We start from the raw sequence: 16,462 nt of genomic DNA, 5'->3' as shown, positions 1-16,462 counted from the left end.
TAAAAAATTAATAGAAAACACACTTTCGTGGGGGAAAAATATGTTTGTTTGGTCTGGCTATATCCCTAAAATTTATCTCCAAGGATCTATTATCCCTTGAAGCTCTAAGTCAGTTTCGTTGAAAAGAGCTCATTGCACCTCGCTCCTTAAAGGATAAAATTACAGCTCCAGAAATGAACAAAGCCGGGTGCAACGGCCTTTTTCAAGCAAGAGGAAATCAAATCTTTGAGAAACAAAGAGCCTGGAAACAAAGCGCATTTTTCGAATCGGAATTACTGTGAAGGCTTTGAATCATCGAGGGGAAATCGGGAAGTATTCATGCAGCTAATGTTTCATTGCCTCCATTTTTTAAACCGTATCAGTGCGATACGTATATTTTAATTGCAGACATACCTTCTACCTTTGACTTTATAAACCCTTTATTAAACGCTACGCCTGAAACAAAAATATCGGCGCTCTTTGTCGGAGAGAAATAACAGTGAAGCCTCGCATTTAAAGACTGACGTTCGCGTTGCATAGCTGGCCGGCGCAGCAGAGGCGTATCTCAATTTTCCCATGAGCCCTGAAAAACGTGGAGTTATATGGGAGACAGGGCTCATGTGGGAATCGAGTTACGCCCTCACGTCAGAGACACGATGAGCGAATGCTCACTGCGACGGCAGACCGGTGCCTCCAAATCACGTTGAAAAATCACGGGGGTCTCTAATCGTATCTCAATTGGCAGCGGAGGTATTCTCGCTAAATTTGGCAACCCTGGTTTGCTGGTTATTTCAAGATAGTGCAAATATAGCTGCATTTAATTATTCCGCACTGGAAAAGGAAGAGGAAAAAAAAAATCCGGCGCTGTATCAACAGAGTCCGAAGCCTATAACCTCAACGAGGCGTCGGGGAAAACGCTACGAACATCGTTGCCGCGTTTCGCACAGGCGCTGAGCGGTTCGAGCCGAGGAGGATGAGGTTGTTTTCCTCGCGTTTTGGCAACCCTGCGAGAGGAGAAGGAAGCCTTACAGCGGCGCTATCATCGGGAGAGGAAATAACAAATCTAATGGGAGTAAAACCGCGAGACCGGTAGGGGAGGGGGGTTGGTGCAATGGTGGGATGGAGGGGGGGCCTCCGAGTCGGGTGCAATTGATATACAGTGGCATCGATGATCTGATACCGCAACGCGACGGAGCGTCCGTCGGTATGCTGTCGTGCTGGGGAAAAACGACGTTTAGAAATTTTGACGTTTCCGAATTTCTTTCGAGGAAACACGAATTTTCTCGGAAACTCGCGCGTATTTTTTTGGTTTAATTTTTCAGAGATTTTTCCTCACGATGTAGGCTATCGATTCTAAAAATTGCGAAGGCAAACAAGCGGAAATATTCTCAGGAATAATTATTTCTATGGGGAGAAATTTGGCAACACTCGAATGTACATGAGTTGTTTTTCCTTAGCACGGCTGAATGTTCCATGTGTCGCCCATCTCAGAGCCAGGTAAGGTTTCCGCTTTGATTTGCCAAACCTGCCGGGGATTGCTGAGCTACAGCACGGGCAAGCTACCATGAAACGGAACACGGAAAAAGGGGGAGTTAAGGAGTTAGGTTAGGTTAGTTTAGTCCGAACTGTTTTGTCAAAATATTTCAGCTTGGAACTACGACACAGGTTTGAGGGTCGATTGGACGTATTTCTGCCAAACGGAACTATGTGCGTTAAGACATGAGACCTGAGACCCATAAGAATATAGGCATAACAGGGCTCACGTCATAACGCACATCGTTCCGTTTGATAAATATACGTCCAATTGCTGAATCGTTATCGAATGAACTTGATCGATGAATAACTTTGCCGAGATATAGGGATTCATCGATCAGGTTATTCGATAACGATTCGATAATCAACCCGCTGGTGGAGATTCATCCGAATTACATATTGACTACATTTTTCAATTAAGAAATATAAATTCTAGCCCGGTTTAAAAAAAAACGTATGTGCCATTACTTTCCCTATGCACACAAGTGTTTTTTCAGATGAGCCAGAATTTATAGTTCCAAATTGCAAAATGCAGTCCATACATATAGCAATACTTCATCGTTTCCCCCTTTTGACCGCATGTGCAACGATCAATATTTATTGCCTAACATAGAATCAATAATGTATAATAGACGCAATTCGCGGAAAATAGTGCTGCCAACTTGCGATAGTTATTTTCGCTCAGACTCGTTGGATAGTGTCGAACCACAATCTATTACGTGAGTAAATGAAGAACAGCGAAGTTCTCGCGATTTAAATTGTGAATTACATCGACAATTCAACTTATATGCAAGGAGATTAAAAGAATCGTTGACGAGCATCAAACTTTAGTTCAAATGACATATTAATGCTGTCGATTCGAATAACCCAAGTTTTTTGTTAAAGGAACGGAAACTCAGCTTAAAAGTCCAGGGTTTTTGGTAAAGAATTCGGATTCTGGAGTGACTGATAAAAACTTTGGACATTCGAGGTGAAGCCTGGTTCAAAGGATCGAAAACTCAGGAGAGCCTTATGTGTACCGGAAGTTCTCTTCTCTGTATACCGACCAGGAAACGCCCGATAAAATGCAATTATGCAATATTGACCACACCGGAGCGGCATTATTTGTATCAATGTTTGCCTCTTAATCTCAACCTCCTTCTCCTTTTCTTTCTTACTTCTTCCTCATTTACTTTCATTGCTCTCCTCTTCTCCTCCTCCTCTATATTTCGTCGTTCCCCCACGAAAGAACGTAGCTAAATTTCAATTTTGCCAAACTTCTCCCCGCAAATTCCAGTTTTACCAGGAGAATTTTTGGCTTTTCTGACTACAAGCGTCACTGATTTTTCTTCTAATCTTATGCAAAAATCAGTGAAATTTTGGATAAAAATGGCACGGGTACATTTTCATACGATTGATTTAGTCAATTTTGCAATCTTGGAATGGAGTTACATTTCTTCGTCCGAGAAACGAAGATTTGTCTCGACTCGAAGAAAGGATATACTCAGGTAATAAGCTCGATTTAGTCAGACAAAGGATAAAAAAAAAGCCACTGGAAAAAAAAAACATATTGAATCTAGAGTCCAGACTCTTGAAAGCATTGACAAAAAAAGTAGTCTTGATTCAATCGGATTTTTGCTTGAATCAAAACGAAATCCGCTTAAATTAAGAGGCATGGTTCTTGATTTAAGCTAGATTCTGATTGAATCAAGAGTGCTTTTTCTTGTCGATGCTTCTAGGAGTCTGGACTCTAGATCCAATGTGTTTTACTGTGTTTATGTGTGTATACTTTCCGTGCACAAAAGGGTCGGAATTGAACAATTTTCCCATGAATCAAACACTAAACGAAAAACGTCTTTTTTATTTTTGTTAAGAATCATGAAAATTGGCTCAGCTATGAGGGTTTCGAAGCTGGAAGCGCGGCGCGGGTGAGACGGCCCGGCGATCGTTCGCCCAATTCCCGAGTTGATTTCTTAATCGACTTGTTCGGATTAAGCGCGGATTTGTCAAAGCTCCGCCGGAGAAGCGACTGTCAAAGTTGACATTTGTCGTTCTATTCGTCTGCCTCCCGATTCTTCGATCGCGCTTCCCTTAAACTCGGATTATTCGGGGGACATGTCACACCGAGCCACCCCGCGCCGCGCCGCACTGTGGTCTCGTGGAGCGAGTCAACGAGTCAAATCGGACATCGAATTGTGTGTAAATGTACCCCAAAAAGCTTGTCAAAGTCATAGAATACTTTCTTCCGTATTTTGTACTTTTTGTACTGGCAAATCATTGCAATCCATTGCAAGGAACCACTTCCAGAGTTATACAGCTAAACTGGACTCGAGGCTAGTAAAAATTGATCATTTTATGATGGTAAGTTACGGATTTCCTTGCACCTCCATTAATCACAATGTAAACCATATGCGGCTTCCTTCCTAGGGAAAGGATATGTTTCTAGAAAGACTACTAGGTGTCTACTAAAACAAGCTGGCCAAAGATCAGTACTTTTACGGTACTGTTTCAGTACATTACCAAGAAATGGACAGTGTACCTCCTTAACAGAAAAATTCGGTACATTTTGAGTATCTGTATTTCACGCAATTCGAATAAAATCAAAAATTTGAAATTCTTATTCGACTGGCGATAGAATTCCGGACCTTCTTGCGGCATATCCGCACTTTTTCAGTACTTTCGGATTGGCCTTAAAAAGTCAGTACCATCTCCGGACTAGTAAAGACCTCACATCTTTGTTAATAAGAAACGTAGAAGTTGGTTCAGGTGGTGTTATCGTAAGATACCCTTTGAAAAGCATCTTTAAAATTTAAAATATGGAAAAATTAACATTAAAATGTGGAATTTAAGTCAAAAATTGCATGTCCAACCTTTCTTGTTGACTCGCTCCAATGTGCGCTGGGCCGTCAAGAGATGTCGAGCACTGAGGAGTCAGCGAGTCACGCCAGCCGAATTATTCAAAAGGTCGCTCTACCGAGGACGATTTACTGCACGATCCAGATGCGCACCGTTTTTTTGTTTCATTGTTTTGTTTTCTCCCCCTCGATGAAAAGTATGCATAGAGGTCTCGCGAGTAAATATTTGAATCGAGGATTGAGCCGATGGCCTGAGTTACTAGTCTCAATTATTTTCCGAATTATTAAAACGACTTAATCTGGGTGTCTACTAAAACAGGCTACTAGTTGGCGTTCTCGTCTAAATTTTCAGAGAACTTTGTTAATTATTCGATCTAGAGTGTGTGAATCTGTTATTAAAGAAGATTCATAACTTTCCTCCAAGACAATTATTTTATTATTTTTTATACAAAATTTGGCACTGTCATAGTTCGATTCAATGTGAGGTCTTCTCCGAAGCTCCCGGTGTGGTTTCAATCTTCCTTTAATGAGCTCCTTCCGTTACGAATCATACAAATGATATCAGCTGCCAGCAATTTCCATGCTTTCATCGGTGATTAAAACCGCAAACGAATGCTGTATACGTATAAACATGGCACTCGTTGGGTCATTGCTGCGTTGCGAGCGCGATGAAAGTTAAAACGCCTTCAAATGAATGCGTATGCAACACGCACATCCATCAAGTACGAATAGTTGTATGCAGCGCCGTAGCGCAGAACCGAAAATAACGCTGGCCGCTAGCGTGTTCTGCCGTGCTAAGGAAGAACGCCGTATGGGCATTTGAGAGTTGCCATATGTCCTTTGATAAAATGTTAATTTTTTCGGAACGTTTTGAATATTTCTCCTCAAAATTTTCAGGAACTTCAAGTGAAATTGCGAACAAAATTATGTAAAAAAATCGGAAGGACAATATTCATAAGTTCACCAGAAAATTTGCGTTTTATCAAATGAAATTTGGCGACGCCTGACGGCTCGTACGGTGTTCTTCCTTAGCACGACCGTGTAGGTGCTCTTGGTGCGATCACCAAGTAGACTGAGAAGTCAACGAATAATTTCAACCGAATTCCAATATAATGAATTCCCAACAAGTGCTTTGACAAACTTTAGATGCTGATGGACAAAATTTCAATTCCGATCGAACGACTTAAAATAGTGCTGATTGGTGGAATGGAAGTGTCTGCGCGGAAGTTAATTCAGGAAGTTTTCTTTGAAAGGATCTGATGTTTCCAGGAATCTTCCAGTCAAAGTAACTTCGCTTTCGGGAATAGAATTTCCATTTCATCGCGAAAACATGGTTGCCGTAACATGACAGAAGAAACCTCACCGCATTACAGAATCAACCTCCTGATGAAGTCGATGTACTTTTGTTTGCAAATAGGGATCACGAATTTTTAAAAAAGATGACCAAATACTGGACAGGGTAAAGTATTAAGCACCATAACTGACACATTGTTCGATTCTACTTTGATCGATCGGTAAAACGTAGGAATGCTTTTACGGCGTCGAAACACAGCATGGGCCTTCTAGGCTCTACTATTTGATGCTGCGATTATTCAAACAAGACTTCGAATAATCGCGCCAAACACAGTGCGGCCGGCGTTACACGTATTCTAGCGCCTGCAAGACTGTAGGAATGCTGCACGCATTGCGCCAAACAATGCGGCCGGCGCGCGTAAAGCCCATATTAGCGCCTACAAAACTGCATGAATACTTCTCGCATTGCGCTAAACGCAGTGCAGCAATCGGTTGGCGTGGAACGCATAATAGCGCCTACAAGACTGTAGGAATGTTATACTGCCGTGCTACAGAAAAACGCCATATGAACATTTGAGAGTTGCAAACTATCCCTGGATAAGACATGAACTTCTAAAGTAAGTCATGCATATTTTTCCTTGTTTTCAGATATTTTAGATTTAAATTATCTGCAAATTTTGAAAAAGAGTATTCACAATTTTCCCCGTATGTTCGTTATTTATTAAAGAAAACTTAGCAACGTCTAAAGGCTCATGCGGCGTTCTTCCTTAACACGGCAATGTAGGACTGCTACCTGAAAAATTCGCGCAATCCTATGCATCTCCAAAAAGGTAAAAAAGGGAGAATTTGCGCAATCCTATAGCAGCCCTTTTGCGAGCACGGAAAAAATTAAATTACTGATTTAACAATTAAATTGCCAGAAAAAGTGACTGCACTGGACAGACAAGTAGATTTCACAACACAAAAATACTACTTTGACCACTATTGTAAGCTAATTTAACCACGGGGTTGATTAAAATAGCATTTTTGTGTTGTGGAATCTACGTTGAAATGTTCTGCCGTGCTAAGCAAGAGCGCCGTAAATCCATCAAGATTTTTCCGCGTTTTTTCGAACTTAACACTTTATAAAATAAAAACTGCTTTACTCATGCATCTCAAATTTTTAGGTTGAATTCTCGATAATATAAAGGAGTAAATTCTGTGAACATATAGTCCCAAAGTACACAAGCTTTTTTGCTATGATAAATTATTTCAAAAAAGTTTAAAATGGCGTTTACTGCGTTTTTGCGTTGCACGGCAGTATTAGAGTCACCTCTTTTTAGCAATTTAATTGTTAAATCAGCAATTTAATTTTTTCCGCGCATGGAGCGACGATTTAAATTTCCGGGATTCGAGACAACGGCAAGGAGGAAATGTTGGGCGGAACGTAGACTCGAACTCCTTGCGACACGTGACAGGGAAGGTCAGAGCTTTTGTGTTAATTTGTCGGAGTGTTGTCCCGCCGACCGAATTGCATCGATTCCGTTTTTCGCGACTCGGAATCGGACAAAAGGATGCGCGGACTCGACCGCGGTCCGAGCTTCAGGAGCCGAACGCCTCAACCGGGCCAAGGCCGCGAGCTTCATTCCGCTCCATAAGTCTACCAGACATGACAGACGATTGAGCATGTACTTAAAAATTACATAAAAATAAGAAGCTTCCGTTGAGCTGTGAGCATTGTGAGCTTTCCCCGCGCAGAGCCGCGCCGCGGGCTCCTTTTCCTCGTTGTGGTGGAAATCTCAAAACGACTCATTCACTGTCGTGTCGAGGGAGAAAGCCGTACGAACACTGGAAAAAAAACACATTGGATCTAGAGTCCAGACTCTTGAAAACATTGACAAGAAAAAGGACTCTTGATTCAATCAGATTTAAGCTTAAATCAAGAGGAAATCCGCTCAAATTAACAGGCTTGGTTCTTGAATTCAGCTTAAATCTGATTGAATCAAGAGTATTTTTTCTAGTCGATGTTTAGAAGAGTCTGAACTCTAGATCCAATGTGTTTTTATTCCAGTGAACCTTTAGGCGTAGCCAAATTGCCTGCGTAAATCACGAATTTGCGGGCAAATTTAGAAAACACTTATCTTCCAAGCTTCCAGATAATTTTGATTGCAATTTTACCTAAAGTTCTTGAAAAACGTTTCGGAAATATATTCATAATAACTTTCTTCAAAATAAACATTTTATCGAAGGAAATTTGGAATGTTCATACGGCGTTCTTCCTTAGCACGGCAATGTGAGTCTTCATACGTTGCCAAATTCTCTGTGTTAAACTATTAACTTTTAGGGAATTAGTGGTTTAATAATTTAATGGTGGCGAAATAAAAAAAATAAAAAAATTTTAAAAAAAGGGAAGGCTCTAAAACGTACAGGTATGAGAGAGGCGCTCGGCAGTTGGATTTTTTTTATTTTTTTTTTGGGGGGGGGGGGCGGGGACTGCGATACACATAAGACAAGAGCAGGGTTGAAAGAAAAGGAAATGGCTCAAAAGCTGCATTTCTATGGTAACGGTAACGCAACAGCTGTGTCAAGTGGAAGCGAATTTTAACAGGTTCAGGAAAAGTCATCACCGTGGCAAAAAGTTCGGATGAAAAGAATTCAATACCTGAATTTTCAGACATAATGAGAGAATAACTATAAACTTTCCAGCAGAGAAAATTTTGGGAATGTTATTCATTTTATCCGCTAATTTATATTTGATAACGTAAAAGGGGGTATCATTAGCTAGTTAAAAGAAAATTCCGTGAATCTCGTCGGCCAAGTTTTATTGAGTTGGTGAGCCATTCAATCGCTTGAGCGCTTTACTGTAGAAGAACTCAAGTGGCAAAACGAAAACAAAAATCGCCTGCCTAACGGCTGAGCGCTTATAATAAGCGCTTAATAAGTTGTAGTAGTAGCTCAATAAATCAGTTGTAGTAGTACCTTAATAAATTAGGTTACTAACACAAATGAGGAGCTTTCCGGAAAAAAAACACATAGCAAAAAATAGCGTTTCTGAAAAATGCATTTCAAGTTTCAATCATTGATTTCCGGCCACTGATGGTACCTTTCATCGCAGCTTGGACTCTCGATTTCGAACGGAAGTCACTGTCAGTGGCCATAGAGTAATGATCAAAACTTCAAATGCATTTCTCTCAAACGCAATTTTTTGCTATGTGCCCTTTTTCCGGAAAGCTCCTCAAATGTTGCGGTACTACCCCAACTTGAGTTGCAGTTCTACCGTAATAAGTTGGAAACGCCCATGTGGAAGACAGACAAATGAGGCATTTTGTTAAATGGATACGCAAATAGTCAAATATTCTTACGTAGAGATTTTGATTTTCTACCCTCATTTTAGACAAAATAATTCGTTCCTCCTGTAAGAAAGAATTGTCTGTACAAATTTGCAGCATACAAAAATATGTTGAACGATTTTCAGATCCTGAATGCACATTTCTCATGAAAATCAGCACGTCATAAAACGTAGAATTTTTAAAATTTTAAAATTTAAATGTACTAAAAGAATGTAAAAAGGAAGGAAAAAGGAGAGTTTGCAGATTTGAAGAGTTGTTCTTCCCAAAATATTTAAAACCTGTGAGCTCCTCGCTATAAATTTACAGCATTCCGTAAACTGTCAAAATTTGATTGTACCGGCCTAGGCAATTGATAAAATGCCTGATTTGACTAATTGCCTTCGACATCCATATCATCCAACGAATTGGGGTAGTACCAAAATTATACGAGATAACCCTGATTAATTTTTTTCTCCGTGCACGTTATATATGTACTATGCAATAAGAAGTGTAAATTTCTTATATCCCTCTGTATCTAGTGTGTAATACATAAATTGAGCAGAGAAGGTTCAATAGATTGCTTCGTTCCCTCTTCCTTGGTGACAAAGTTCCTACTTCATTATTTTTAAACTTCTCTGACTTAAATGCGCTACATTTCAGCAGCAATTCAGCGCATTAATGAGTACTCATGGAAGTGAGTTGAGCCGAATGAATTTTTAAACCGAGAACTCCGCGTCAAAAACTTCTCCTCCGGGTCGGTAATGACTTACTTTATTCACTTCTAAATTATTCTCCAGGAGCGGAAAGGTAGCGCGTGTCAAAAAGTTACGCTTTGCTGTAAGATTGATAGACTACTCACCAAAAATCCTAAGATTGGTTTTCATAGGGATGAACGGTTTCAGCACCTGGAACAAAAGAAAACCTTAACGTCAGTCTCATTTACTCAAAATATTGTGACCTCGGTGGCAGAACGCTGTCGCGTCATTACAGTCACCGATAACTAGCAACATAGATGGTAGAAAATAGCCTAGGTAAATTAAAAACTTCCACGTGCCGAGTTACATAGTTGTGAACGTAAATCCTGCGCTAATAAAAAAGCACTTGCGTGTAAAGACGAAATGAACACATCAATTTATATTAGTAAAAGTCTTGAAAGGGTTTTAAATTTAAAATTAGGAAACTGTAAGTCTAGAAGGCTTGATAAACTCTTAATTAAATTGTATAGTCATAAATAAAAAAAAAAAACGATATCTTCTCTATTCTCAGATACTTTTTTCTACCTTTACTGATCATACATGACTAGGCGCATTGTCTTTTTCCGACGCAAAATGATTCTTGTCTGCATATAAGCATATATATTCTGTTGAAACTAAAGATAAACGTTAAACAGATTCAGTCAAAAATAAAAATGTGACGTATTCTCGAAACATACGAATGAATTTTCAAAAATCCCTGAGATCTCCAAGCAAACATGGATTGCATTTTGCAAAAAGGAACCACTATAGCATTGCAATGATGCTTAGACTGTGCGACTTCATCTTTTGCAATAAAATTGCGGAAATCGTGAAAAACTATAAAATTTAGATGGTAATTTTTGTCTTAAATTTACAGTTTTTAGCGAGTAAAATAGAAACTATTAATGGATAATCGAGGTTTTCCTCCAAGACAAAATAAGTTGCACAATCTTAGCAACATTGCAATGCTAGTGGTTCCTTTTTGCAAAATGCAATCCACATATCCTCGTCAAGATTTCTTCGAAAGGCACCCCTCAAAACTCAATAAGGACTAATTAACCATCGAAATTTGCAGTTTTAGTCAAAACTTTCAAGTCCGACCTCTCTAATTGACTCGATCCACTGTGCGGCGTTTTTCCTTAGCACGGCAGTGCACATGAGCGGAAACCGTTTCAACCGGAGAGCAGCCAGCTACCCTGGAGGCTAACTTAATAGAATATTTCCCGCTCCGGAAGGGGGAAGAATCAACGCAAGACTGTATTATCAAATCCTAAATCAATACAGGTAAATGTGCAGCGAGCCGCTTCATAGGCTCGCCTCATCATTGCAAACTGCGGGTGTATTGAAAGCATGAATATCTATTTTCTAGCGGGCTCAAAGCCGGGGCTCGTCGAGAGCCGAGCGGAATAGAGCTGTGTGAAATAACAACGGGGTTTTCATTAAACCTGGAGAAAAATCCAATTTGAGAGAAACGCCCGCTTCACAAAGCCACGCTAGAAACTTGACCGGCGGGCGGGCGGCCTCGCTCTTTTTCAACCGGTGATGTCAGCGTTGCTTCATCGCTCAGCGGAAGAATCCGCCTACCGCTTGTGATACCACCGCGAGGGAACCAAACATAATGGCAACCTACAAACTCGTGTTGTCGGATTTACCGTTCTGATGCGGATGCCCATTCTTTTATGCGGCCGTGCTCAGGAAAAACGCCGTAGGAGCCTTCAGACGTTGCCATACTTCCTTCAATAAAAAACAAATTCACTTGAAAAATTCTGAATTATTTCTCTTCAATGGGGATGTTGCATGTGTGAGGAATTTGCGATTTGACTGTTGATTCTGATGTAAAAGTTCGCGAGAAACACGATGCGATGTGGCCACTGGTTTTCTCTGCAATTATCTCCCAAGCTCAAAAAAAGCTCTCAAGTTGAGGCCAAAATGGAGGGGATATCCCACGCTATGAGTCCACCTCTACATCAAGACAAACTCTCCATGCAAAGATAGGAAGCAAATACATTGACAGGGCTGGCACTTTATTTGGAGACTCTGAAACTGAAAACATGGCATCACTGCTGATGTATTTGCTCCCCATCTTTACATGGAGAGTTCGTCTTGATGTAGAGGTGGACTCTCAGGATAGCGAGGGATCTCCCCTCCATTTTGGCCTCTACTTGAAAGCTTTTTTTAAACTTGGGAGTTGATTTCAGAGAAAACCAGTGGCACCATCGTGCTTCTCGCGAACTTTTATATAAGAAACAACAGTCAAATCGCAAATTCCTCACACATGCAACATCTCCATTTTTCAGGTACTTTCGTTCGCAATTTAATCCGGAACATAAGAGCATTTCAAGGAAAAATATGCAGCACTTTCCTCGAGATAAATATGTTGTGGCAGGAAATTCAGCAACTCTCGAATGTTCATACGGCGTTCTGGTTTAGCAAGGCAGCATGGTGCGAAATATAAAGTTTTACTACACGAAAAGGCGAGGAGAGTAAGTGTATATTTCTCGGAAGGCGGTTGAACGTTGCAAGATCTATCTGAATTACGGTGGATCGCGTGGGGATTTCGGGATTTTCCAGCACTATTTGGTACGCGCGACACCCCGCTCGCTTGAATCGTCTATTGGGAGGAAAGGGGGGGGGGCACTCCTTACAAAGGCTCATAAATATGAAAAATGGAACATCGCCTAAAGCAGGGTGGTTGTTATTGAAAGGCGACCAAAAGCAAAGCTCGAGGGGTAAATGGAAATACATTCAGCTTTACAATTGCCACATCTGACGGGAAACATCGGGGAACGTTATATGGTCTCGGTTTTAGAAGGGAAACCTGCATTACGCACCGTTGAGGTCCAACGCCATTGACGGTGTTTACAGGAAAGAATCACGGACAGTAGGTCTACGAAAAAAAGGTCTACTCAAAAAATGACTACATTATTTAGTCTACAATCAAAATTCTACAATTAAGGAGTCTACTTTTAGAATGCCTAAGAAAGTAAATGTCTACACATAACGCGTCTATCAAAGGAAAATGAATACACGAGTATTCTTCTCCATAGATACAACGAAAGAAGTAACTGAGGTGAGTTAACTCTACCTATTCCATTCAGAGGTGCACTTTCTAAGTATGGACTTTTTTTTAGAAGACATTATTATTTGTAGACATTTTTGTGGTGGACTTTTTAGTTCTAGACATTGTAAATGTTGACCAAAAAATGTAGACTTTTTGCTTGTGGACATTTTTGCTGTAGACCTTCTGTCTGCATACCACAGAAAAGGAACCGATTCTTTTTTTGGGCATGTTTGGGAAAAATATGGTATGTTGGAGTTTTTTAGCCAACGTGCGTTTAAAATCAGCATAAAGCTGACAATCTCAATACAGACGGAGAAAACTCATCTGAGCACATCCCTCGAAGAGATACGCTGTTTGGTGCAACACTGGTACGAGAGATAGTAACGAGATCTGTATTGAGATTTTCAGCTTTACGCTGATTTTTAACGCAAGTTGGCTAAAAAAGTCCAACATACTGACTTACGACCCGTGCCTCTACCGCAATCAGTTCGTAGAAAAAATATACCTGTAATCAAAGATCGCCTTTACATGAGAAAGATTTTGTGAATTGAATACAGGGTGTCAACTAAGTTGAATTTTCGATTTTCTTCAGATTCGACACGAAATTTCCTGATTTTTGAGCGGAAAAAATGATACTAGTTTGATTTAAAATAGGAATACTTAAAGAATTCCTGATTGCAAAATGTAGTCAATTTTGAAGGACACTGGCTCTAGGTATAGTATCGGGAGAGATCGCAATATTATATGTGACTACGAAAAATATACTCGATCATTTAATTAATGTAGGTTCTTGGATTCGTGGATTACCAATTGGTCAGGGTCTGTGAAAGAGAGGGTCGCGAGAGAAAATCTCTCACATATCGTCATTTCCCTCACGAAAGAACATAACTTCCTTATATTGTTGCCAAATTTCCCCTCGAAAATATCATTTTTACTGAGAGCATCTTGAGCATTTTTAACTAAAAATTTCACATACTTTTCTCTAGATTATGTAAAAAAATCACAAAAAAATTAGACAAATATTGCACGGGTACATTTTTGTAAAATAAATCAATTGCCCATCAGTTTAGTATTCTCATATCGTCGTTGACTTCACGAAATAACGTAACTTCCTTACATTGCAAATTGCGTTCTTACTGGGAGCGTCTTGAACTAAAAATTTCACAGATTTGCCTCTAGATTTCGTAAAAAAAGAAAAAAAAATTGCGGATAAATATTGCACGGGTACATTTTTTTAAAATAAATCAATTTCTTGAGTCAATTCGGCAACATTGGAGTGGAGTTACGTTACTTCGTCGGAGAGACGACAAGATGAGCATTTTTAACTGAAAATTTTGCTGATTTTTCTCTAGATTTCGTAAAAAAATCATAATAATATTGGATACCTAAATGTTGCACAAGTACATTTTTGGAGAATAAATCAATTGCTTGTGCCAATTTGGCAACACTGGAGTGGAGTTACGTCCTTTCGTCCGAGAGGCGACGATATGAGAGACAAGATGAGCATTTTTAACAGAAAATTTTGCTGATTTTTCTCTGGATTTCGTAAGAAAAATCATAACAGTATTGGATAAATATTGCACAAGTACATTTTTTTAAAATAAATCGATTTCTTGAGTCAATTTGGCGACATCGGAGTGGAGTTACGTTTCTTCGTCCGGGGGACGACGAGATGAGTTTGTGGCGACAAAGACCAGAGCGGATTGTTGAATACGAGGCTCGGAGAGGGGACCGAAACGTTACTAAAGTTGCGAGCGAGATGAATCCCCCAAGTTTGGAAAAGGACCAAAAAGCACACCAGGAGATCCGCTGGCTTTTTACGTAACAAGCAACGTTGCCGATCTCCAGGGAATATTCCATATTTCTCAGCGAGCGAAAATTCGAACGCGCACGATCCGGCGGCCGAATCGCCGACGATGCTATCAAGAGCAGTCCTTCCACAATGCCTTCAAAATAAAACTCGGATGCAATCCAGATAGTCGCCGGGCCCCTTTTATTTGCTTGGCAAGTAAAAAGAGGGGGGAATGACGCACAGTAAGAAATGAACTGGCCGGGTTGCTCGGGTTTCATTTGTGTTTGCGCGCTGCTGGAGACCAAACATTTATATCCGAGGCATCAAAGTCGAGCCATGGTGCAACCGAGCAGTGTCACAATGACGGACGCGCTGCGCAAGTCATCTGCAATCCTTCGTTCGGTTTTCCGTCTGTAAGCCGTCTTTTCAGAGGAGCGCACGGAATGCGCCACGGGAAGAGGTCTAAATTAAAACTTGACTGTGAAACTGCAAAAATGCGTAACTCAGATGCAGTGATTCAAAATCTCTGCTCCTACTTCTTTCTCTTGGAGGAGGCCCGGCCAAAATTATAGCTTGAAATTTTCACAAAGTATACTTCACGTAGAGAATAAAATCATGGAGGTTTTCGAAAATGATGTTTAGTTACACGAATGTAGCTTATTGCTAGAAGTCTGCAACTCCGTTTATCGAGATACGCATTTCTGCAGTGGAGATATTGCATGTGTGAGGAATTTAAGTTTGACTGTTGAAAGTTCGCGAGAAACACGATGGTGCCACTGGTTTGCTCTGAAATCAGCTCCCAAGCTCAAAAACATCTCTCAAGTTGAGGCAAAAATGGAGGGAATGTCCCACGCTATCATGAGAGTCCACCTCTACATCAAGACAAACTCTCCATACAAAGATAGGAAGCAAATACATTAGCGATGATGCCGTATTTTCAGTTTTGAAGTCCCCAAATAAAGTGGCAGCCCTGTCAATGTATTTGCTCCCTATCTTTGCATGGAGAGTTTGTCTTGATGTAGATGTAGACTCTCAGGATAGCGTGGGACATCCCCTCCATTTGGGCCTCAACTCGAGAGCTTTTTTTGAGCTTGGGAGATGATTTCAGAGAAAACTAGTGGCACCACCATCGTGTTTCTCGCGAACTTTTACATGAGAATCAATGGTCAAATCGCAAATCCCTCACACGTGCAACATCTCCATTTCACCATCGAAACTATAACTATGAAGCGCTTAGTAAATAGCAAGATAAAACGAGTAAAAGGAGATAAGTTTCGTTTGAAAATTCACTTCGACACAGAGCGGTGTCCCCCGGACGAAGGGATGTAACTCCATTCCAAAGTTGCGCAATTGACTGAAAGCATTTTTACTTTTCCATAAGAATGGGCCCGTGCAGTTTTTATATAAAATTTCTCTGATCAAGTTTTGAAGAAAAATAAGTGTTTTCAGGTAGTCGTAGAAATGCCCAAAGATTCTCAGTATAACAATGCAATTTGCGAGGAGAGATCCGGTGACACTGAAATGTAGTTACGTTCCTTCGTTTGAGAAACGAAGAGGAGGGAAAATGTTGAGGTCCAGTTACGCGATCAAATTGAGCCATCAAATTGGGCCTCTCATTGGTCGCATCCTCACCTCAGGTCTTTTTCCACCAATCAGAGCTTCAGTTTGATGGCTCAATTTCATCGTGTAACTGGACCTCTAGTCAACGTCTGAATATTACAAAATTGATAACCTTCTTGTGTTTCTGTCAAATTAGTGAGAAAATATTCGCCAAATTATGGCTACAAAAAAAGAGAAAAAAAGAAAAACCGAAAACAAAAATTTTCCTCAGGGCTGGGCTTCTCCTACCTCTCTTTAAAAATTCAGAGGGTATTTTGCATATTGTAATGCATTTTCGGGAGGAGGCTACTAAACAAAGAATGAATGAA

At 40.4% G+C, this 16,462-nt stretch overlaps 1 protein-coding gene across 9 annotated transcripts in view; it reads right to left on the bottom strand.

Moving 5' to 3' along the window:
• The window catches only part of eag (potassium voltage-gated channel protein ether a go-go), a 389,509-nt gene that overhangs the window by 260,073 nt on the left and 112,974 nt on the right, over positions 1–16,462 (bottom strand). For all 9 annotated transcript variants that reach the window (XM_072302442.1, XM_072302445.1, XM_072302446.1 and 6 more), the window contains one exon: positions 9,807–9,852. The gene's annotated coding sequence lies outside the window, so the exon portion shown is untranslated. The remainder of the gene's footprint in view (positions 1–9,806; positions 9,853–16,462) is intronic.

This window comes from Bemisia tabaci, chromosome 7, assembly GCF_918797505.1.
Source record: "Bemisia tabaci chromosome 7, PGI_BMITA_v3".
Classification (NCBI taxonomy): domain Eukaryota; kingdom Metazoa; phylum Arthropoda; class Insecta; order Hemiptera; family Aleyrodidae; genus Bemisia; species Bemisia tabaci.
Note: the sequence above shows the minus strand (reverse complement) of the source record. Positions and strands in the feature narration are given on the sequence as shown.